At 35.2% G+C, this 25,027-nt stretch overlaps 1 protein-coding gene and 1 non-coding gene across 7 annotated transcripts in view; both read right to left on the bottom strand.

Moving 5' to 3' along the window:
* Positions 1-25,027, bottom strand: part of CCSER1 (coiled-coil serine rich protein 1) — a 1,274,087-nt gene that overhangs the window by 1,179,317 nt on the left and 69,743 nt on the right. Inside the window, exons 2-3 of one of the 6 annotated variants that reach the window (XM_045820200.1) lie at positions 22,317-22,420; positions 20,141-20,181 (exon numbers count right to left, since the gene is read on the bottom strand). The exons of 4 other annotated variants lie outside the window; for them this stretch is intronic. The gene's annotated coding sequence lies outside the window, so the exon portion shown is untranslated. The remainder of the gene's footprint in view (positions 1-20,140; positions 20,182-22,316; positions 22,421-25,027) is intronic. One more of the 6 variants, XM_045820201.1, reaches the window with a different exon arrangement.
* LOC123807017 lies at positions 11,758-11,889 on the bottom strand. Its single transcript, XR_006783584.1, has one exon. It is a non-coding gene; the product is annotated as a small nucleolar RNA SNORA3/SNORA45 family (small nucleolar RNA).

Below are 25,027 nucleotides of genomic sequence, written 5' to 3'. Positions count from 1 at the left end.
TACTGATGGACATTTAGGCTGTTTCCATATCTCAGTGATTATAAATAATACTGCAATGAACATAGGGATGTTTTTATTCTTTTGAATTAGTGCTTTGGGTTCTTTTGGATGTATTACAAGAAGTGGGATCACTGAATCAAAAGGCAGATCCACTTTTAATTTTTTGAGGTATCTCCATACTGCTTTACACAGTGGCTACACCAGTCTGCATTCCCACCAACAGTGCAAAAGGGCTTCCCTTTCTCCACATCTTCACTGGCACTTGTTGTTTGTTGATTTATTGATAGCTATTCAGGCAGGTATGAGGAGATATCTCATTGTGGTTTTAATTTGCATTTCTCTGATGATTAGTAACATTGAGCATCTTTTCATGTGTCTATTGGCCATCTGTATGTCCTCTCTGGAGAAGTGTCTATTCAGGTTCTTTGCTCATTTTTTAATTGGGTTGTTTGTTTTTTTGGTGTTGACTATTTTATGTTCTTTATAAATTTTTGATAGTAACCCCTTATCAGATATATTGGAGAATATATTCTCCCATTCTGCAGGTGGTCTTTTTATTTTGTTGATGTTTCCCTTTGCTGTGCAAGAACTTTTAGTTGTTGTAATAATTTTTAATATTAAACTCACTTATTTGACCAAACATGGTTTCCATCTCCTGACTACACTGACTGATACACAATTCTACTGAAACCTGGTATCAAAACAATCTGGCTACAAGACAACTAGTGAAACAATTATGAGCTACACCTAACAATAAATAAAAATATAAACTTGATCAATTTTTTAAGAAGGTAAATTAGAAATTGACTATACATAACAATACCAAGTAAATGAGTTATTTTTAATATTAGCAAAACAGTATAACATAAGTTTCAAATATGTAGCAGTAATAAATTTTTTTTATGTTAATGTGCCCATCTTTCTATGCCAAAGATCAATGTATTAAGTTCAGGCCACATCTCAGTATCACTGATATAATCAATATCCCTGACTATAGCCTACAAAATTATCACTATTTATGAAGATTAACTTCTATGGGATATAGGTGCATTGTTTCCTAATGAATGTCCAAAGTGTACTTTTCCTTATGTGAAACAATTCCCCAAAATGTGTTTTCATTATTAATTGTTCTAAAATCCACCAACATAATAATTAAAATGAACTGCTTGCAGAAATAATCCACATAGTGCTCCATTAGAGATAAAACAAAATTCAAAATATATGTTCTTTTTAGTATTATAGGGACATGTTTTGCAAACAATGTATCCTTGATTACTTGAGAGTGAAAGAAACAGAGAGAGAAAGAGAGAGAGAGAGAGAGGTGGAACTGTCACCATTGGCATCAAAAAGTCACATGTAACAGGATAGTTCTGCTTCCAGGGCACTATCACCATATCAATAGAAAATAATTTGAGGTTAAAAATAAAAGCAATAAGAAAATCTGCATCATAGGCACAGTATTTTTTAATGAAAAATGTTAGCTGTTGCATTATATTATTTTTGGCAAAGCTTCTTTTCCCTACATGACCTTTCAGTTACGTTTGAAGAATGCCAGACTAAGCTCTCTAATGCTCACCCTCCAAGCATTACTTCATTAAGAACTTTCTGTAATCTAAAGGAAACAGGTTGTGCAAACCTTAATCAGCCTTCCAACAGAAGCAATGATTAACAGACCCCCGGACTATTTGATCACTGGCATGCCACTCCTGGAATTTACAGGAGGATATCACATACCCCTGCCGCCCCATTATTCTACATAAACAATTGAAGTTATATAAAGACAAGGACTTTAAAGAAAGGTTTGACTTTTTGAGTTAATTATTTTTTTTTACAAACAATGTATCTTGACAGCATTTTGCTGATTCTTATCAGCACCCTGGGATAATATAGGTTCTCATTACCAGCACCTCGTCCAGAAATATGCTGTTTCTGCTGTTGAAGGCTCTGATAAACACACAATCACTTTAACACACACTCTAGGGAGCAGGACACACAATTTTGATTAAGAAAACTGTTGAATATTAACTAGCAGTGCTCACTGAGACAATAGCTGAGCAACTTGTCCTTGAAAAACACCACATTAAACCTATTTTCAGAGAAAAATGTTGCTGTTTGACAGCTGCTACTGCTCCAAAAACCCAGAATGCATCTTATTACAGTAGTAGTCGGCTTTCAGTAAAATCAACACAGTTAAGGTGTTATCATTATTTTCAATATAACAGTTCTTTCACAGGCTGATAAATTCATACATTAAAAAAATCCACTCATCAGTAATGTTCAGTAGCATTTCCATTTCCAGGGACACATTGAATAGTTTATGGTTTTAATTATTTTCTATTTTTTGTTTTAATTTTCTATGGACTTATGAAATAAAGTTTTCCATGGTTGTACACAATAAATATAAAAAATGATATTAATCTACTTAATGAACTAGCCAACACTTTCTTGAAAAAGATATTGAGAAAAATTTTCATTAGTCTGCTCAACTATGAACTAACTTTGAATTCAAGTACTTTCAAATCTCATCTGTGTAAACAGACTGAGAGCAAAAGAAAAAGAAAAAATCTATTTAGAAAAGGATCTCTAAGTATGGCACAAATATTTCTTACACAAACTATTCAAATAAAATGAAAGTATCAAGTACAGATGATAGAAAGAATACTCAATACTCATATACATTACTATTTAAAATGTCATTGGCCATCCTACCAAGTTTTAAAAGCTCTTCTTCCTTCATAACTTTAACTACATTAGGAGAACATTAGTATCTTCAAGTAAGATACATGAATTTCTATTAAAAACTGAAATTTAGGCAGGATCAAAAACGTAAGGCAACTATCACTTATTTTTTCCTGCATTGCTTTTTGATCTTCATTTTATCCATAGAGTTCTTGGTAACATATACTGGCACACAGCTCATAAAATAGCAAACACATATGTAGGTATGATGCTTAAACACCATAACATTATTAGATTGTTTTTTATGTATCATATGTTAATCTATTTTTCTTTCACTCCACCTTTAAAATTAAGAAAAACCACTCAAATAGAAAATAGGCACACTTAATACACACACAACAACATCCACACATGCCTGTTAGGATAACAAATCAAACAAATACTCCTATATTAACATATTCATATATGTTAAATAAAATTCCATTTATCATGCAATTTACTGGGGGAATAATTGAATCCTAGATGCAAATTCATTCTATAACTCCATAAGTCGGACACATCAAAAGGCTTACTGTACCTGAAATGCATGTGTTTAAGTGTAACTTACCAATACACACTTAATTAAAAATAAAACACAAAACTCAAAATCATTATTTCAGGTGAAATGGAAATATAAACTTACATTATACTCAAATAAGAAAAGTGACCACTTGATCATGGATGGACCCAGAGAACATTATGCTCAGTGAAATAAGCTAGTCAGAGAAAGACAAATACCATATGTTTTCACTCATATGTGGAATACAATGAACAAACTGAACTAACAAGCAAAATAGAGACAGACTCATAGAGAGCAGGATGACAGCTCTGGGAAGGGAAGATTAGTGGGTGGATGCACTGAGGTAAAAAAAAGAGGACTCATGGACATGGACAACAGTGGGTGATTGCTGGGGTTGAAGTACAAGGAGGCTAAGTGGTAATGAACAAAATACAGTAAAAATGTTAAAAATGAATGAATGACTAATGAGTAAATAAATAAAGGCCTTGACAAGGAGAATCTCAACCAGGATCTCAATAAAACAATTGTTTTTCTTGCTAGACTATGTGTAGCAATAAAAAATAAATAAAAAGAAACAGAACAGCTTTTTAGCATTGAACTAAGAGCTCTTTCAAACTAAGAGCTCATTGCCTCCCATAAGCTTTGTCACAATTAAAACATTCAAACTTTTATTTTCAATTAATAAGATAAAGAATTCAGCATTGTGATATTCTTTGCCTCCAGTTAAATATTCCTTATTTTGCATATCCTTAGGTAGAGGTCGGTAAATTTTCATGCTATTTCCTTCTTTCCTAGCTTTGAAACAATGTTGGCTTCCTTGTGAGTTAGGGTTGGAAGCAAAAGTAAAAAGAAATCACTCCCACCAACAAAATCACCTTTTCCCTGGAAGGCTTTTGATATGAGTTGTATGAATTATTAATAGGACTTCAAAGACAGATTTGACTTTCTGAGTTCTAGTAATAATTCCTTTCTACATATAATGTAAATCATCCTACCATCATTCCTAGACAGCAAAGTTACATATACTTACATAGCAATTATTTAATAATTAGCATAATTCAATTCTGGCACAGATAAATATATTTTATGATTATAAAATTTAAGTGTTTTTATTATTTTTTCAAAGTAAAATATCTAATGTATTGGGCTTTCCATATTAAGACTAGATTATGTTTGACAACTTCTGAAATTCTATCAAATAAGCAATAACCAGCCTCAGTAAGTTCCGAGCCACCAAACCTCTTCCTAAGGGGCCCCAGACCAGGTACTAGCAGCAGGCAGTATAGATTTACAGCTTGGCTTCCTTGGAAATGTCCAAGCCCAGCATAAGTAGCAGCCACCTCAAATTGTTTTATAGATTAGGAAGGGCAGCCCCAGGCAAAACACAGGTGGGGGCTGAACTTGGCCTGTACCACCTAAGAAACCCCAGAGATGACATACCCACTGGATAGCTACAGACCACATGTAGAACCACCACTCTGCCCCTGCACAGCTGATCCCTCAGGGAGGGTGATGGTTGGCGGCCAGTGGTCACCTGCAATCCTTGCAGTTTGCTGGCCTGAGTAAATCTCTCCCATTGACCTGCCAATAGCAATCAAGGCTCAACTACAAGAGGAAGGTGCACTCAGCCCACACATAGGGTGCACCCTGAGTACCCAGCTTGGGTGGTAGAGGAGGCTATACCACTGGATCCTATAGGACACCTACTACATTAGACCATACTACCAAGAAACAGAGTCAAAGCAGCTCTACTTCATATATGCAAACAAATACAGGGAGGCTGCCAAAACAAGAAAACAAAAAAACATGGCCCAAATGAAAGAACAGATCAAAACTCCAGAAAAAGCTAAACAAAATGTAGATAAGTAATCTATCAGATGCAGAGTTCAAATTACTTGTTATAAAAAATGCTCTAGGAACTTAGTGAGGACCTCAACAGCCTAAAAAAGATCCTGTCAGAAACAAATGGTACAATAATTGAAATAAAGAACAATTTTTAGGGAAACAGTAGACTGGATTAAGCTGAGAATCAGATAAACAATTTGAAACATAAGAAAGCAAATAACAACCAATCAAAACAAGAAGAAAAAGAATTCAACAAAACAAGGATAGTGTAAGCAGCCTCTGGGACAACTTCAAGGATTTTAACATTCACATCATAGGGGTACCAGAAGGAGCAGAGAAAGTGCAAGAAATTGGAAATATATTTGAAGAAATAATGAAAGAAAACTTCCTTGTGTGAAGGAAATAGACACACAAGTCCAGGAAGCACAGAGTCCCAAACAAGATGGATGCAAGGAGGCCCACTCCAAGACACATCATAATTAAAATGCCAAAGGTTAAAGATAAAGAGAGAATAATAAAAGCAGTGAGAGAGAAGCTATTAAGTTACCTACAGGGGAGCACCCAATAAGACTGTCACCTGATTTCTCAAAAGAAACTTTGCAGACAAGAAGACATTGGCAAGAAATGTTCAAAGTCATGAATAGCAGATGCCTACAGCCAAGATTACTCTACCCAGCAAAGCTATCATTTAGAATCGAAGGGCAGATAAAGCAGCTTTCTAGACAAGAAAAAACTAAAGGTGTTCATCACCACCAAGCCATTATTATATGAAATGTTAAAGGGACTTATCTAAGAGGATCAAAACTGTGAATAAAATGAAAATAGATGCCTATCAACAATTTAATCTAAACAACAAGTTAAGGAAATAAAAAGAATAGAAACAGGGTCATGGATATGGAGAGCAATTGATGGTTGCCAGATGGGAGGGGTTGGTGGGGGAATGGGTGAAGAGGTGAGGGGATTAAGGAGTACAAATAGGTAGTTACAGAATAGCCATGGGGATATAAAGTACAGTATAGGAAACTGAGTAGCCAAATAACTTACATACATGACCCATGGACATGAACAATGGTGTTGGGATTGCCTGGGGTAGTCAGGGGTGCTGGGTAGAGGGGAGCAATGGGGAAAAATTGGGACAACTATAATAGTATAATCAATTTAATATAATTTTTAAAAAAGAAAGTAAGTTACTGAGTGACATCAGCAAGATGATAGAAGATACCAGTACTCATCCCCCCCACAAAAAGCATATATACATAAATATATAACATTCATTCTAAGGTTCAAGTTTCTATGCTCATGTTTCCAGGGCTAGTGGTGCATTGCATGAGGGAAGAACCTCTGAGGAAAAGAAATCTCTAGGGAAGAAGAGACTAGAGAATGGATGTTCGCATGTTTAATTCAAGAATAGTTGTCCCAGGTGCTAAGGAATATAAAACATACCTCGATCATCTTTTATTCCTGGCTCCATGTATTTAAGCCTGAGTCCTAAGGCAAAGGATCTACAGGTAATGAGCCAGTAAAATCTAAAAGCAGCTGCTTGTCTAGAGAATCACCATGGGACATTGAGAGCCCAGGGCATCAACAGCACTGGCACCAGCAACAGCAGGGCTGGCAGTATTGGCAGCAGCACTAATGACAGCAGCAGTGCAGTTAGTGATAAAAGAGAGTCTGGCAGCCTGCACAGCATCTCCCTGCACCTTGAGCATCCACAGCCTGGTCTCAATGGCAGCAGAACTGGTACACAACAGCAAAGAAGCAGCAGCAGCCGCATCTTCCATGCCAACCAGTGGCACTTTGGGTTCTCAGTGACTGACAGCTCAGCAAAGCAAGTAGGTGAATAGCAAAGCCTAGGTAACACAGTGGCATGACAGCAGAGATCTTGCACTCAGCCATAACGGGGTTAAAACCCAGGCAATGCCAGTTATGAGTTATGATGACATTGGTTAAAATATTTAATCTCTCTAGACTCATATTTCTTGTGTGTAAAGTGAAAATAACAATAGTTCTTGCCTAATATGATTATGGTGACAATTAATGAGATAATTTACCTAAGAAATTTAGCATAGTATCTAGAAAATGATAACAGCTCAATAAAAGTGGCTTAAAAAAATGGGAGACAAATCAGACTCCATGAGCCATGAGGGCTGTCTTATTTTCAAGTCTCATATGATATACCCAGAGATTCCAAAATTTATCTCAAAACAATATGAGAGGTGTTGGCATACTCATGGCCCTAGAGGAATGTTAGATTGTGGCTGCTACTTTTGCCCTAGTTTTACCACCTGTGTAAGCATAGATGGTCTGGGAATCACAGGCTGGACTAATAACCACATTTTCCAAATTTTCTAACTTCAAACCTTCAAAGCAAGCATTTGTTTTCCATTCATATGACATAAGCACAACATTAAAAAGCAAAACCTTTAAAGAACTTCATTAACTCAATAATAAGTTTTTCAGTACAATTTTTACAATTATATTCTAAGAAATGCATAATTTAATAGTATTTCTATTTCAAAACTGATTATTACTTGTTATTTATTATTTGCTAATTATGTAAGATTTGGGTACATTGTTCATATTAATGATACATATTAATAGGAGAGAAAAATGGAAGATTATTCTCCAAATTGTAATAAGTAGCACAATGATTAAAAGATTTTTCCACTCTTTCTTTAATCATCTTCAATGTTAGTGCTATCTGTCCAGAAAATGTGTAGCAAGAAGCTTATGTAGTCCTCTTTTATTAGACAATGATACAGTTCTATCTTTTTTTTTTTTGCTGAGTTTAGCAGATTCAAATGACTCCAGGTGGTTAAAAAAATTAGTAAATGAATTAAAATTGACAAACCACAATACACATGCACCTTTACAATTTTGAAGAAAATAATACATTTTTCAAAGTATAAAGTTTCATTGAAATAGGTGCCTGTCTATCCCCCGAAGCTATCTCGTGCCATACATCTTAGAATTGTTGTGATGCAATTATCCAACTCTGCCTAGTAGCAATTAGGCTTCAGAGCATAATGTTACAGGACTGCAGAGTTAGAGGACCCTTAAAATTCTTCTAAATTGAGCCACCTGTCAGTTTAGCTGCATCAACTGCATCTAGCTCAGGTCTTAACAGAAACATATGTTGAGCCAGAATTAGGAGTACAAGATGTTTATGGGGGAGTACATCTACGAGAGATAAAGAGGAAGGAAATAAGATTATGCAGGGGAAGTCTTCAAACCACAAAGCAGATCCAACATTTGTGAGGAAAAAATAGAGCAGGCAGAATTGGACAAGAAATATGTATGGAATAAATGCAGATCTCACAAAGTTTTGACTAATTTAATGGGAAGCTCCAGAGCAAAAGAAGAGTCTTGCCTTGGCAGAAACAATCAGCAACTAGGACCTTCTCAGGCTTATCATGCTCAGTCATTAGTTGGGGGATAATCTGGAAAAGCACTGCCTTCGCTTGAAATGCTAAAAAGGATTCTACTGATTCTGCAGCTAAATGTCTGCTAACTATACTCCTCACAGCTATAAAGCAAGTTTTGTTGAAAGGCAGCATGACTTCATGACTGCCACACATCTCAAAAAGGTGGTAAGCCAAAGCCCCGATTGTCCTGCAATGGAGAATATAGTACTTCATTGAGCACCGATTCTATTTTTGAAAGTGTACTACATGTGACAGTTCCATATTTAATGTCAATATGAGGAAAGCTTCATCCCATTGACATTAAATGCATGTATTCATATGTGGCTTCTGATTATTTTTTAGTATTTTCATTCCTTCAATTCTCAAAACCTACTATATTCCTCTTATCAAAACAGTAAACAGTCTTTAGATAGTTGAAAATAATTCTTAACCCACTTGAATTTTCATTTGTCCAGTGTTCACACTCCAAATCCCTTCAATCTCTCCAAACTCCGTTTCCCAGAGAAATTAAAACTTCACGTTGACTAAGGTCTCAGTATCTTGAGATACTCACAGAGATGACAGAAAATAATACTTAGTCTTTAGTACATGGAGAGAGTAAATCTAGAAGTCAGTGATTATTGCAGATACCTATTTCTACTTGTCACTCTACCCTAAAACTTAGTGGCTTAAAAACACAAGCATTTATTTGCTTATGGGTCTACACTCTGAGCATTGCTTCATTAGCTGGGTGTTTTGGCTTGTCTCATTTAGATCACTCATGCAAGAGATGTCTTCTAGAAGCTGAAATGGGGCTGAAATCCAAAACGGCCTCCTGATATGCCTGATGCTTCAGCTGGAATAGCCAGACCCACTACTAGCTAGCCTGTATCTCTCTCACTGTCTCCTCACAGCCTCCCTGGTGGGGTAGTAACCTGCATTATATGGTGACTAAGGAGTCCACAAGCATAAAAGTGGTAGCTGCCCAGCCTCTTTAAAGCTTAAGCCCATAACTGGAACAGCATTACTTAAGCCACACTGTAGTCATCAAAGCAGGTCCCACAGCTATCTCCTGGATTAAAGATAGTGAGAAATAGGTTCCACCTCTTGGTGAGAGGAGCAGCAAAATATTTATGGCCAACTTTAATTGACCACCGAGGTAAAGCTGTTATCAAGCCAGTAGTATGTTTGAAGCATCAGTCTTCAAGGGACTGAGAAGAGACAGAAATGAGAAAGAAAGAAATAGAGCAAAAAGTGGGTGTGGCCCAAACACAACAGGTAGGTTCTATACCAAAGGTAGGAGCAAAGGAAAAACAAATTACTTTAGTGTGGCAACCTAATCCAGAAAAAAACTAGCAGTGGAGCTTTAGATCTCACTTAAATAAGACAATATTCTGTCTTACCAAGTATTTGATACAATCCTAGTTTCATACCCTCTATGAACCTCATTTTCTCAGCTATCAAGGAGAGAATATAATATCTATCTCTTTAGGTTGATATGATAATCAAATGAGCTAATGAATCTATGAAAACTGTCCGTCCCACTCAGGAGTGGGGGTTTTTAGTTTGATTTTTCCTTTTTGTTTCTCCTCTTAACTTCAAGAAGAGGTATCAAAGGACCACTCTCAACCCAGGAAAGGTTCATTGTCAGAAGGGTGGAGACTGAAGGAGTTGAACCAAATTTGGTGAAGTACCATCGGCTTGTCTTGTGATTACAAAGTTGTGTGTGGGAGTTTTGAGGGCCTGCATAATGAACCATTGAGGGCTTCTTAGGTTTACATGTCAGAGACCAGAAGCTCCTAGTGTTCTTGGAAAATTCAGAGTCATCTGGAAGTATACTAATAAGACTTGGGCTAATTATGACCCTATTGCTTGTGAATGTACCTCTGGAGCCTCTGGAATACTGGAATAGCCAGTAGCCCTCTGTATCATTTATAAACATACCAATTACAAATATAATCACCCATTTATTTTTAAAAACCAGTATTGAGTGACTATTACTTGACAAACATTACACATGGTTGTGAAACAGACAAAAATCCCTTCCTCCTTAGAATATTATCTTCATTAAGTATAAAACAAACCATACTGTGTTTCATTCACTAATCATTATATGATTGTAATATATAATAATCATTGAAAATATTTAGGAAACAATTGTATATTATAATATTTAAGAAATATTCTGCCCTGGCTGGAGTAGCTCAGTGGATTGAACTCCGGCTGTGAACCAGGCATCGCAGGTTTGATTCCCAGTCAGGGCACATGCCTAGGTTGCAGGCCATGACCCCCAGCAACCACACATTGATTTCGCTCTCTCTCTTTCTCTCTCCTTCCCTTCCCTCTCCAAAAATAAATAAATAAAATCTTTAAAAAAATATTCAACATTTACCTAAAAATATTTAGGAAATTAAAAAAACAAGTTATAGTACAGTAGAACAGCAAATGACAAAACACAGATGATAATATACAATATAAATAACTTCCAGCCACCAGACCACTTTCACTGGAGCCAGGTGTTTTCAACTAAAGCCTGTTTTTATTGAGCAATGCAACACCCTGAGAAAACCATTACAATCAACTGTTTTATAACAATATCTTTAAAATAATTTCAAATGTTCATTAGTTGATACTGACACCCTATATGCAAATAGAAAATGAATAATGAAAAAAGTGAACAGAAATGGAAACACTGAAAATACTTTTGTAGTATATTAGCCTCAGGAGTCTGCCTTTTCTCTGTCTTCTGAGGAATGCTAGAGCTCTAGCTAGGAACAAAATTGATTAGCTTGGTGATGTACACAGCTGAATACAGAATCCCTTGCCAGTAAGATGTGAATGATGCTACTACCCAGAAATTACAACCTATCTCATAAGTAAGCATATAAATAAATAGATAAATAAATGTTGATTTTAAAAAGTACTGAAATTATATATATATTTCCCTAGAGCAATTTTCCTATCTAATAAAACAGTTATTCAACACATATTTGCTGAACTTGTTTTACCTAAGCTTCAAAGGTTCAAAGACAAACAAGACATCATTTAACTTCATCAAGTTATCAATATGTAACTGTTAAGAATATTAATTTTGGATTTGGGGGGCATCTTCTTTTTTTCCAGCTTTATTAAGATAAAACTGACATATAACACTATATAAGTTTAGAGTGCATAAGGTGATCATTCAATACATGTAAGATATTATAAAATGATCATTAAGATAAGGTTGGTAACACCTCTATCACCTAATAAAATTAATATTTTTTTGATTCATGTGACTGACCTGGTGCCTGGCCATGCCATAGTGGGGCCAGAGTCAGTGAGTACAGTCAGCAGTGATTCTTTGAGGACTCCAGCACACTAAGGCAGTAGCTGATACCCAAGTGTGACTCTAGCCTTGATAAAAATTAATATTTTTAATGAAACATTTAAGTTTACTCTCAGCAACATTCAAGTACATAATATAGAATTATCAACTACAAGAACCATGCTGTGCATTATATTCTTAGAGCTTATTCATCTTATAATGAAGTTTGCATTCTCTGAACCACATCTCTGTATGTTTTCCACCCCCAGGCCTGACAAGTACAATCTACTCTGTTTCTGAGTCTGGCTTTTTACAACTTCACATATCAGTGAGATTATACAGTATTTGTCTCTGTCTGACTTATTTTACTTAACATAATGCCCTGAAGGCCTATCATCCATATTATCATGAATGGCAGGATTTTCTCTTTTTTATGGCTAAGTAATACTCTGTTATATCTTCTTTATTCATACTCCACTGGTGGACACTTAGGGCTGTTTCCATACCCTGACTATTGTGATTAATATGTCAGTGATGATAGAGGTATAGATATGTTGTTGAGATGCTGATTCCATTTCCTTCAGATATATACTGAGAAGTGGGGTTGCTGGATCCTATCATAATTCTATAGTTTTTGTGGAACATCCATACTGTTTTCTATAGTTACTGTACCATTTACATTCCCTCTAACAGTGCACAAGAGTTGTCTTTTTCTACCTCCTCACCAATACATTTTCCTAATTTTTTTTAATAATGGACAAGGAATATTGATTTTATTTCTTTCTCATAAACTGAGAAACTACACACAAAAAAACATAAAATTTGGAGCCTACAACTGAACAAGTTTCTATATCATATTCAATGCAATACAGAATTTTTTAGTTATATGGTTTCTTCTACATCCACAGTCATGTCACTATAATCACTGGATTAATATTGTTCACATCTAATAAACTCCCTATAGTATGAGTCCTACAAGGTCATAAAACCAGCACAAGATAACATAAATTACTAGATGCTTTGATTCTAAATCCACCTTTTTCTCTCCACTTGTGACACTCCTGATAATACCTGGTCTATGTTATAGTCCAGTGATCAAATGTCCTCGTGAAACTCCCACATTAAAAAATGATGTAATCAGTACTTTTTGTGACCTAGTCACATACTTCTTGTTGATAGTGTGTAATATTCTAACCAATTAATTGGCTCTCAGTTCCTTCCACTAATATCAATAATGAAGAGTTAGTGATTTCCATATATTGCAAAAAAGTAAAAAATATTACTTATCCTGAACTTCTAATAAGCATTGTAAAATAAACTTTGTATTTCGTTATATTTTTAAAGTCTTATGACAAAAAGTATACTGTGAAAAACTGCATATTGTGTTAAATACATAGAGACAGTCTCCAAAAAGGTTACACACTATATTATTCCATTAATAAGACAATTTTGAAATAACAGCATTTTAGAAGTGGAGAACATATTAATGGTTGTGTGGGGTTAGGGATGGGGTGGGTGAAGTGAAAGGGATGTATGATTATGTATGGGCCACAGGAGGAACCCTTGGGGTGATGACACTGCTCAGTGTCTTGACCAAATTCTGCATATGAAAAAATTGTATAGAACTTACACATGAAACACATATAAAAGAGTACAAACAAAACTGGTAAAATCTGAAGATTGGTAGATTGAATCAATGAAAATATCCTACATGCAATATTGTATTATAATTTTGCAAGATGTTAATACTGGGGGGAAAACTGGGTGAAGGGTCCATGGTAACTCTACATGTGACAACCGCATGTAAAACTAGAATTAGCTCAATTAAATTTCAACTAAAAGGAAACAGAGAGAGCATGTGTTCATAAGAATCCCAATATAAAATGATACAAGGATAAAAGATATCATGCAAACATGAGATATAAATATATAATACATAAGGATTACCAAATTTAGTACTTTCAAAATGCTATAGTGACAGAAACAAGAACTTAATTTAAAATTTAAGGACTTCCAGTCAAGATGGTGGCACAGTCAGACAGGGCTCACCTCTTCACACAAACACATCAAAATTATGACTAAAATACAGAACAAACATCATTAACAACCATCAGAAATTGAATTGAATAGAATTCTAACAACATTAAAGAAACCACATCCATCCAGACTGAGCCAGAGAGCCCATAGCTGTGCCATATCTGAGGTTCCATCAACCTGGCTAACACTATTTGACCTGCCTTGGAGAGCCCCAGAGACTCCGCCACACCCAACTTACAGGCACACCCAGCCTGTTTTTCCATATAGCGGCTGGTCTTGGCTTATACTGCACAACCTCCTAAGTCCTCTGAAACAAGGAAGAGTCCCAGGCCCTGCACTAGTAGCAGCCAGCCTATATTCACAGCTTGGCTTGGCTTAGGGATCTCCAAGCCCACCATAAGTAGCAGCCATCTCAGATTGCTTTATAGCTCATGCAGGGTGGCCCCAGGCAAAACACAGGTAGGGGTTCACTTTAGCCTTCATCATCCATGAAACCTCAGAGCCAGTGCGCCCAGTGAACAGCTACAGACCACGTCAGAGCACCAACACCCTGTCCCTGCATGGCTGATTCTCCATGGAGGGTGATGGTTGGTGGTCAGTGGCCATAGCCATCTCTTGTAGCTCACTAGCCTGGGTAGATCCCTCCTAGGGATCTGCCAACAGTAATCAAGTCTCAACTATAAGAGGAGGGTGTTCTCAGGCCACACAGAGGGTACAGCTTGAGTACTCAGCTTGGATGATAGGAGAGGCTGTGCCAGTGGATCCCACAGGACACCTACTACATTAGGCCACACTACCAAGACAGAGTCAAAGAAGCTCTACTTCATACATGGAAACAAACACAGGGAGGCTGTGAAAACAAGGAGACAAAGAAACATGGCCCAAATGAAAGAACAGATCAAACTCCAGAAAAAGAGCTAAATGAAATGGAGATAAGCAATCTATCAGATGCAGAGTTCAAAACATTGGTTATAAGGATGATTAAGGAACTCAGTGAGGACCTCAATAGCATAAAAAAAGATCCAGTCAGATATGAAGGATACACTAATTGAAATAAAGAACAATTTATAGGGAATCAATGGTATACTGGATAAAGCTGAGAATCAAATCAATGATATGAAACATAAGAAAGCAAAAAAAAAAAAAGAACCAATCAGAACAACAAGAAGAAAAAAGAATCCAATAAAGTGAGAATAGTGTAAGTCACCTATGGGACAACTTCAAGCATTCTAACATTCACATCATAGGGGTGCCAGAAGGAGAAGAGAACGAGCAAGAAATTGGAAATATATATATGAAAAAATAATAAAAAAAAACACTTCTCTGATTTGGCAAAGGAAATAGACATGTAAGAGCAGGAAGCACAGAGAGTCCCAAACAAGATGGATGCAAGGAGGCCCACTCCAAGACACATCATAATTAAAATGCCAAATGTTAAAGATAAAGAGAGAATAATAAACACAGCAAGACAAAAGCAGTTAGTTACCTATAGGGGAGTTCCCAGAAGACTGTCAGCTGATTTCTCAAAAGAAACTTTGCAGGCTAGAAGGGAGTGGCAAGAAATGTTCAAAGTCATGAATAGCAGGCACCTATAGCCAAGATCGCTCTACCCAGCAAAGATATCACTTAGAATGGAAGGGCAGATAAAGAACTGCTCAGACAAGGTAGAGCTAAAGGAGTTCATCATCACCGAGCCATTACTGTATGAAATGTTAAAGGGGCTTATTTAAGAAAAAGAAGATCAAAACTATGAATAATAAAATGGCAAAAAAAATACATATCTATCAATTGAACCTAAAAAACAAACTAAGCAAACAAGAACAGAGACAGAATCATGGATACAGAGAGTGTTTTGAAGGTTTCCAGATGGGAGGTATGTGAGGGGGAATGGGTGAAGAGGTTAGGGGATTAAGAAGTACAAATAGATAGTTACAGAATGGCCATGGAGATGTAAAGTACAGTAAAGGAAATGGAGAAGCCAAAGAACTTATATACATGACCCATGGGCATGAACAATGTGTGGCAGGTTTGCCTGAGGAGTGGAGGGTGCCAGGTGGAGGGCAAAGGGGGAAGAATCAGAACTGTAATAGAGTAATCAATAAAATATAATTTAAAAAATAAATACAAAATTAATTTACATTTAATTTCCTTTAAATTTTAAATATCAATATAAAATACCATGTGAGAATTGTATTATTCCCTTGAATTATTATTATATCTTCATTTGAAAACAATACGCTAAGCTAAATTTTCAAAGCAACTCCAAAATCCAACCAAGCCAAAACTTGTCTTTAGAAAAGAAGAAATGCTATGAAAAACAATTCATTCTCTGAACTATGCACATAGCTTCTCCTACCCACTATAAGGAATGTTTAGCTGCAGTGCTAGGATTTATGAGATGAGAGAGAAGTAAGGAAAATTACTTACAGGAGCATAAAAGATTGGACTGGATTAAAGTATATTTTAAATCCCAAATCTTTTATGCAAGTCTCTCTTTTAATATGCTAATTAGAACTAAGACAATCTTTTAGCAGAAGAAGGTTCTAGGAATATCCCACTTAAGTATGTCCAAATATGAGGCATGTATGCCTAACCCTGTACCTTTTAAACAGTGTTGCTTATTCATCCAACTTTCAATAAAATGAAGGCTTAGGCAAGTCATGTAGCATTAGTCTCAATAATCATATTAATTATATCACTGAGGTAACTCTATGTCCCACTTCTTGACAGATGCCACCTTTCACTCTCAAAGTGTTCCTTTTGGATTATATTTTGCATGGCCCCTCCTCTACTATGGATATTGTTTGTATCCTGCCTGTGGCCCTGCTTCTCAATCCTGACCTCTACTACCCAAGTTTGGCATTGGCCCAGTTGGTAGGTAAAGTGCCCAGTAAAGAGATATCAAACTATGGTGACAAAACAGTGGACCAATTTACTTATTAATGTAAACTAAAATTATACTACTTTAAGTAAAACTTATAAAATTTTTAGCATCAGCATCTATTTCAGTCCCAAACTCAGAGACCTAAATAATAAAGAAGGTGATGAATTTTCAATCTTTCTTGGGCTGAAAGAGAATCTTTGGAGAGATTCTTCACACAACTAGGGAAGGATATTTCCTTAATTTGACAGGAAAATTCATGGTTGAAATTTCACAGACGATGATTAGAATGTTCTTTATAAATACAAAGTCCCAAAAATTATTGAATACACAAAACATTCTTTCCTAAGTAGGTAAATCGGGTGTGTTGACTTTGTTTCCATAAAGATACAGCCTGGCTCCACCCTGCCACAGAGGGCTATGGCAGAAAACACGGAAGCACACAAAAATAATGGCGAGAAGTGGACTTCTCTAAATTTAGGAGATTTCATGAAGCCATTCACAACTTCTCTGTTAACTCAGATTAATTTCTCATGGGCATCCTCGCCTCAAAAATAATTCCCATGTACCCACTTACTTTGTTACACTAGCCTGGGAAATTCTAACTCACCTGATGTTTTGGTGTGCTTGCATTAGTTATAAAGTGAAAATACATGAGTCATTCTTAGAATATTACACAGAAAAAAGCAAAGAATAACTTAAGGTTTGGAGAATGGATTTTATTTCTCTAATATATAAGATGTGTTTTATTCAATTGACCATAGTAAAAGCAGCCTGGAGTAGCCCTACTTGATATGTAATGTAGGCAAAACAAACAAACAACTCTTTACCATTTGGTACTTATTTCTTGTGTTCTACCAGCTCAGTTAAAATTCAAAATAGTCAAGGCCTCTAAAACCATTTCTACTTCCTCTGTCAAAGCCTACTTGAAGAGGTTATAATCATTCATACCAAAAAATAGATATTTATGAATATAAAGAATAATTCCTCCCAGTAATTATATATATATAATTACATATATATATATATATAATTACATATATATATATATATATATATATATATATATATATACACTAATAGTGAGAAAGTTTTAAGCTCTGAGGTTTAATCAGAATTTCAGGAACCAAAATGTGGCAATAGTACGCATCTGGAGGGCATCAAACCCCACTGTCTGTTATAACATTTTGTCTAATGCACTGCTGATATGTGAAAATGGCTGGTGCAGCTCTTGGCATATGATGGATGCTATGTAAATATGCTGAATTTTTAAAATTCTGTAATAGTACCTTATAATCATGGACAAGCTATCTAATCCAAATATAATGGTAGCTCTTAATGCATTTCAAAAAGATATAACTTGCATATAAGCTAAGCATCAGGAAAATATGACTTCTGCATATTATGTGTAATTAAATTCTCTCTCCCCAAATTATCTTTCCTTATACAACTATTAGGCATATCTTCACTAAAATTCTATAATATTAGTTTGGCCAAAAATTCTGTATTTTTTCAATAAAACAAAAGGTACATTTTTCCTTTTCACCAATAAATTTATTGACTTGAATATTCTGAGTAGGTCAGCCATCTCCCACTATTGGCTTCCAGTGGGTAGAGGCCAGGGGTGCTGCTAAATATCTTCCAATGCATGAGATAGTCCCGCAGCAAAGAATTATTTGGCTAAAATGTCAACAGTACCATGAAACTTCACAAACCACTTTTAACACATTCAAACATTCACAGCACCTTCTCCAAATACTGCACAATTTTTTAATGTTTCCATTGTTTTTTTACCTTTCTTAAAATAATAAAGCATAATATGCCAAAATGTTGTGTATTTTTTCCATCTTCAATATTAAAAATGGCTGCACAAAAATTCACAAATTTTGGTAAGTTGTTTTTTTAATGCACACTAATATGACAGCTGTTACAATCTAACAAAATTATTTTCAATGAAGTTAAAGACAACTATGCACTACTAGAGCCATTGTATGGGAAAAAAACATTAACAGACTTTTTGGCAAGCCCAATATTTTGAGATTTCATGTATTCTATTTTCTGTTCCCCACCTGACATCTAAATTATTTAAATTAAAAACCGATAACACAATTTACTACTTTCAAAATAATGATTTTTGCTTTAAAGCATATAAAGTGGCATAAAATATTCTTTTTTTAAAAAAATCCCTGATCATAAAAATTTAATTTAAAAAATATCCTTAACATTTAAAAAAGCCAAATTACATTAGAATCTATGTTACCAAATAACTAAAATACCATATATTTATAGCAGTATTTATTCTTCCATAATAAAGATAAAGTCGTAAAAGAAACATAAAAGTAAAGAGGATACTAAAAATGTATTTCTATATATTTATGGTACAAGGATAAATCTAAATTGCTTCTGATCAGTTACACTTCTTTGAAACAATACACATATCTATAACGATTAAGCTCAGCTCTAGCTGGTTTTTACAGATAGCCTTGGCAAACAGTCTGTTGCCTGGTAAATTAAAGTGATTCATCAATGTCGATGCTGTCACAAATACACAAGATTGGCTAGCAGAGATGGATACAAAGCACAGAAAAGGTGTCAGCTGTGTTGGATGCTTGCACTCTTTTTCAGACAGGATATACACTTCAGATAGGTTGAAGTCTATCAAACCTGATTTCTGTTTTGCTATGTTGTCAAAAATTTTTTTATTAAAATCTTTCTAAGAATGATAGCTTTAGTCACAAAAAAACACACACAGCACCTTAAGCACCCTTATAGTCATCTGTATTTTCTTCCCAAATCAAAAGTAAATAAAGAAAGAAAAATCTAAGCAAATATTCATGTGCTGGAGAAAAAGACAGATGACAAAGTCAAAAAAATGGGCAAAGATCATGGGAAAACAAATACCAGAGAAGTTTACATATTTTTCACAAGTGCTAAAGTAAAACTATTTTCCTTATTTATTCATCATCATCATGCCCATTTCTCATATATCCATTTCCTCACTCCAAATTTACAGAACCAATTCGAAGACTCAACTGTCCGGTGTTTAATGCAATAACTATTTGAATGTGGAGTATTTCTAAGGTGCGGTTTTCAGATACAAAAATAACACTAACACAAGTTCCATCACCAACTTTGTCCCAAAGTAATTATGTTTCTCACAATCTGAAACCAAATAAAGTCCCAATTGCCATATGAAAGTAGCAGGATTAAAAAAATCCCCCTTCTATTTCCAATGAATATCAAGGCATAATTTTTATTGAAAATAAGATTAAGTTCACAGTTATATTTGGGACTTGGGCTCTGGTGAATGATCTAAACTGAGAATGTAGATATGAAGGCATTTATATATTAAATAATTTGAATGATGAGAATAAATACTATAGAAAATATAATTATCTCAAGATAGTTAATATTTAAGGAATGCATACCAGATGTCTGTTTACCAAGCATCTACAATTGGATATTCAATCTAAAAAAAAAAGAAAGAACAATAAATAAATAACAGAATTGATCACTTCCTTCCAAACTAACTTCTACTGTATTTCAAATCAGGCTTTTAAGGTCCAAAACATAGGAATTAGCCCAGATATTTCCCTTCTTCTCACTAACCCCCAATAATCAGTGACTGTATCCTATGGATTTTTCCTCCTAAATATCTCATTTCTCCCCATCCCTATTTCTCCATGTCTAATTCATATTACCATCATATTTGCCTATAGTATTCAAATAGAGTCTATCTTGTATGTATGGTCTTGTTAACTCCCCTTCTTTGCCAGTATTAGTCATCAAAAGCGCCAACTTCAAGCCCTATTCTAAGCCTTTCCACAACTTCTCTTAGCCTCCAGATAAATTCCAGACCCTTTCTGAGGGCATCAAAAGCCAACCACATATCTTGCTAATATAACCCCTTTCTCTATCACTAATACCAAACAAACACATTTACAGACACTTTATATTCCAGGCATACTACTCAATTTTCATTTATTCAAAAATGTCATGTTTTCTTTGTACCCTTACTTTTATTTGCATAATTTATGCCTCTGTCTGGAGTTCCAACCCCAGTTTCAGCCCATGCATAGTAAACTACTCCTGAGCAATCATGATGCTGTGAGGTTATCACTTGCCCTTATTATGTAGCTAATCATACATAAATGGAAAATTAAAGCCAGATCTCCTCACAGTAAGTTTAATATTTTATTTCTTTTATTTTAAAATTTTTTATTAATTAGCAGCAGAAATCTATTTTACAAATGTAAAACTTTAATGTGCCCTAAAATAAGGTGCTCTGATTGTTATAAATTTGAGGCTATACAATCTCAAAATACCTCCTTTCCTTGGAATCTCTTGGGCTATTTCAAAAGCACTAAAAACTTGATAATAAAAGAGTATGAACTCCACTGTAAGTAGAAATCCTTATACTCCTTCCTTATAGTATGCCTTAGTTCTCAGAAAAAGGAATTTATAGCAACATTTCTGTCTTCTAGAGAAGTGCTTCCAAAATTCAGTGCACAAACAAGTCACTGATGAATAGAAAGGAATTCTTGTGAGAAGCACCTTCTCGATCATACCTCTAAATTTAGTAGTTAGGAAAATCTGATGTATTTTACTGTACAAACCTACTTCTAAAATGTGCATTTGCTAATCAAAACATCGATTTTGAAAAGTGGGCATGCACAAGTATTGCTGCATATTTTTAAAATGAGATCAACTGTTTTTCCTGAACTTCCAAAGAGTCTGCTCATATTGATACCTGTACAGCAATAGCTTACTCACTCATCATTAGAGCTGCTGTTATGCTTCAAGTAGAAGGTAACTATTGATATTTCTTGCAAGCAATCTTGTAAGCAAGTAGATCAAGAAGATCCTTTTCCCAGTCAGTATGCTTAAGAAATATATACTGTACATTGATCAGAGGATTTTAATAAATGCTCATCCCAATGAAAGACTCTTTGAAAATGCTTTAAATAGAAAACATTTTTATAGCTAGCTTTGTAAAGTAGGGCTACAATGTAATCTTATATTGTTAATGGCAATGCCTAGCTGAGTATTACATTTCAACCTATTTCTCAGGAACAGTGCTCATGAAATTTTATATAACTCATATCTGATCATTTTTAAACAATCAATTTCTTTGATATAATTCTATTCATCCAGAAGAAATAGTATAAAAAGAAAAAATATACTCAAAACATTAATTCAAAACATGTTTCTTTAAAATTAATAAGGTTTTTAAACTGGAATTCCTACTCATCTCTCTCTCTTTAATAATAAATCTGCCAAAAAATATAAATGTGCAATCAAAAATAAATTAAAAAACCAAAGAAGCATGCTCTATCAGAAGGCATAAAATAGAATAAAATGTAACATTCCTAGGAGATCATACCTACTACAATCTTCAGAATTCTGTGAGAAGATTCACAGAAGGTAAAGAATGTCTCTATCCTCTCTGGAACTCTCAGTTTCTTCACTTATAAAGTTAGGAAAATGTTCTAAAGACTCTCTCTGGAGTCAATTATCTCATGTCTATATGATAGTTCCTATTTCAGGGTTTACTTCACCCAAGATTGAATTAGTAAGAACTCTGATGGTGCCTTTGCTACTTACCAATTCCACGGACTTGGCCAGATCTTCCAATGTAATGCTCTTTTTTTGAAAATACACCTGCTTTCCATTGCTTTGTAATGACCTACCAACCACAAGGCTAGATGCTATTAAAAGAACAGGAAAATACACAATTTTTATTTATTTTTGTCAACAAATATTTATTTTTGTCAACAAATATTTATTGATCACTGCTGATTTTAGACTCAAAGAATTTAACCTCCAGTGTATCCTGGGAGCTCTCCAGCAATCTTGTTTGTCCATCCCTCTCCACCTCACCTAGACTGTCTGTTCATAGCTTTTCCTCTCCCCTAAAACCTTTAATATCCTCTCCTCTATCCTCACTCTCAGATTGGTCTATCACTAACTTTTGTCAAAAAAATGAATGATCTTTATACTGCTAAGACTTCTGTTGAATTCATCTCTCATTTTATGTAAGACCTATCAGCAGCACTTGTCAGAGTTGACTAGTCCTGTCCTGACTCACTCCTTTCTTTACTTAACTTCTGTTACAACAATACTCCCAGTTCCCCTGCTCCCTCCTTGGTTTCTCATTCCTGGTGTACTCACTAGTTCTTCCACATCACTGACACAGTCTCCTAATGGGCACACTCCTTAGTTCTTGGATCTCTCCTCTTTCTTTTTTTTATATTTCAATTACAGTTTACATTAAATATCATTTTGTATTAGTTTCATGTGTACCACTTCCCCAGGAGATCTCACCTGAATTTGCATTCCAAACACCAGCTATATACTGTATATTGCCAGATCTGTATTTCCAGCCCAAACCTGAAATCCAGATTCACATATCCTACAGACTACTCAGCATTTCCACCTCACTGTCTCATAGACATCCCAACTTTAACATGTGCCAAATTAAACACCTCATTTTCCTCAAATACCTGCTCAACTCACAAACCTCTCCATATCAGTAAACGGCAATTCCATCTCTGCAGCTCAGCCTCTAAACCAGTCATCCCCTAGGTACCTTTCTCTCACACCTCACATCAAGTCTTTAGGAATTCAATATGATTCCACTGCCACTGCTATGGCCCTCATAAAAGCCACCACCTGCATTCTCTTAGTTAGCCTGCTACTGGGGTAGTGCCAACACTGAAGCCAGACTGTACCTGTTAAATACAATCTTCTCACTCTTCTTTAAAATCACTCATAACCTTTTCCTGTGTCATACAGAATAAAAGCCAGGTTCTTTACAAAGCCATTCATTCATAATCTAATTTCCCCCCTACACATGTTGGGCCTCATCTCTCAGGAGGCTGCTCTGTGTAGATATTCTTCTCCTTGTCCAATTCAAACAGGTCAAGTCCTCTCCTGCCAAGAGGACCCTGCACTTGATATTCTCTTTGCCTGAAACATTCTTTCCACAAATCTGCCCCCAAATATCTCTGCTTAAAGGTTTGCCTTTCAAAAAGACCTTCCCTGAACATCTTATGTGAAAATACAAATGCTATTGCATGCCTATTATCCCACTTTAATTTTCTCGTTAGCACTTATTACTGTCAGACATACTAGATATTCACTGCCCTGTGGAGCTAAGAATTCAAAACTGTCCAATATTATTAAATCAGATATGAATATTTTTGTAAACAATCATTTAATATGATTAAGTATTTAAGATGATTTATTCAGGGTTGAAATTATTTTTCACTTTGTTTTTGTGTTCCTATAAAACTTTATAAAGTCAGTCCTCCAAATGGATTTGACACATGGGGTCTTTACCCTTTCTGAGTGATGCAACATTAAAAAAAGTAAACTTGATGTAAACAAAATAGAAATGTAATATGCCTTAACATGGAATTATCAATATTTTTATATACAGTAGTAGTACAAATATTTACAAATGAAAATGCTGTAAGTATTAGACACTCAAATGTACCAGTTTCCATAAAAAATGCAACTCATTTGTATATTGACATGTCTGGCAACCAAAAGAAATACAGCTTCTCTTTCAGTAATCTTCAAAATTTGGGCTCTTTGCAGTAGATACTTAGGAATTCAAAATAACAATATCTTATGGTAATTTAAAAATCTCTGCACTATATATAAGATACTTTTATTAGGGTTTTATAGACAAATCAGAGTCTCCAGAAGAAGGTACCCAATTTGAGGATACAACTTAAAATTTTTCTACTTAATGAAAGCAGGTATTTAATGAGAGTTGTATTCAAATAGAAATGGACTCATGACATTGCAGCAGTTAGGGTTGAGGCAAACTCCCTCATGCCTACCCTCCACACCCCACCTGCAAGAAGCACATTTATACACTTCTTACATTGACATTAAGAACATATTTCTAACTTCTGGTCAAGATGGAGGTGTAGGTAGACAAGTTTTGCCTCCTTGTACAACACAGAAAAAATTACAACTATATCTCAAAACAAGTAACACCCAGAGTGATCAGAAAATTGATTTATATAGATGTCCAACAACCAAGGATTTAAATAAGTCACATTCATCCAGATGGGTGCCTTTTCTACAATATGCCACACTGCTAAGACAGGGAGTCAAATCAGCTCTACCTAATACACATAAACAAACACAGGGAGGCTGCCAAACCGAGGAGACAAAGAAATAGAGCCCAAATGAAAGAACAGAACAAAACCCCAGAAAAAGAACTAAATAAAATGGAGATAAACAACCTATCAGATGCAGAGTTTGAAATACTGGTAATCAGGATGCTCAAAGGGCTCACT

The sequence above is a fragment of the Phyllostomus hastatus genome, unplaced genomic scaffold, assembly GCF_019186645.2.
Source record: "Phyllostomus hastatus isolate PE091 unplaced genomic scaffold, TTU_PhHast_1.1 phas_scaffold_39, whole genome shotgun sequence".
Lineage (NCBI taxonomy): Eukaryota > Metazoa > Chordata > Mammalia > Chiroptera > Phyllostomidae > Phyllostomus > Phyllostomus hastatus.
The sequence above is the reverse complement of the archived record's forward strand: the minus strand, read 5'-3'. Positions and strand labels throughout refer to the sequence as shown.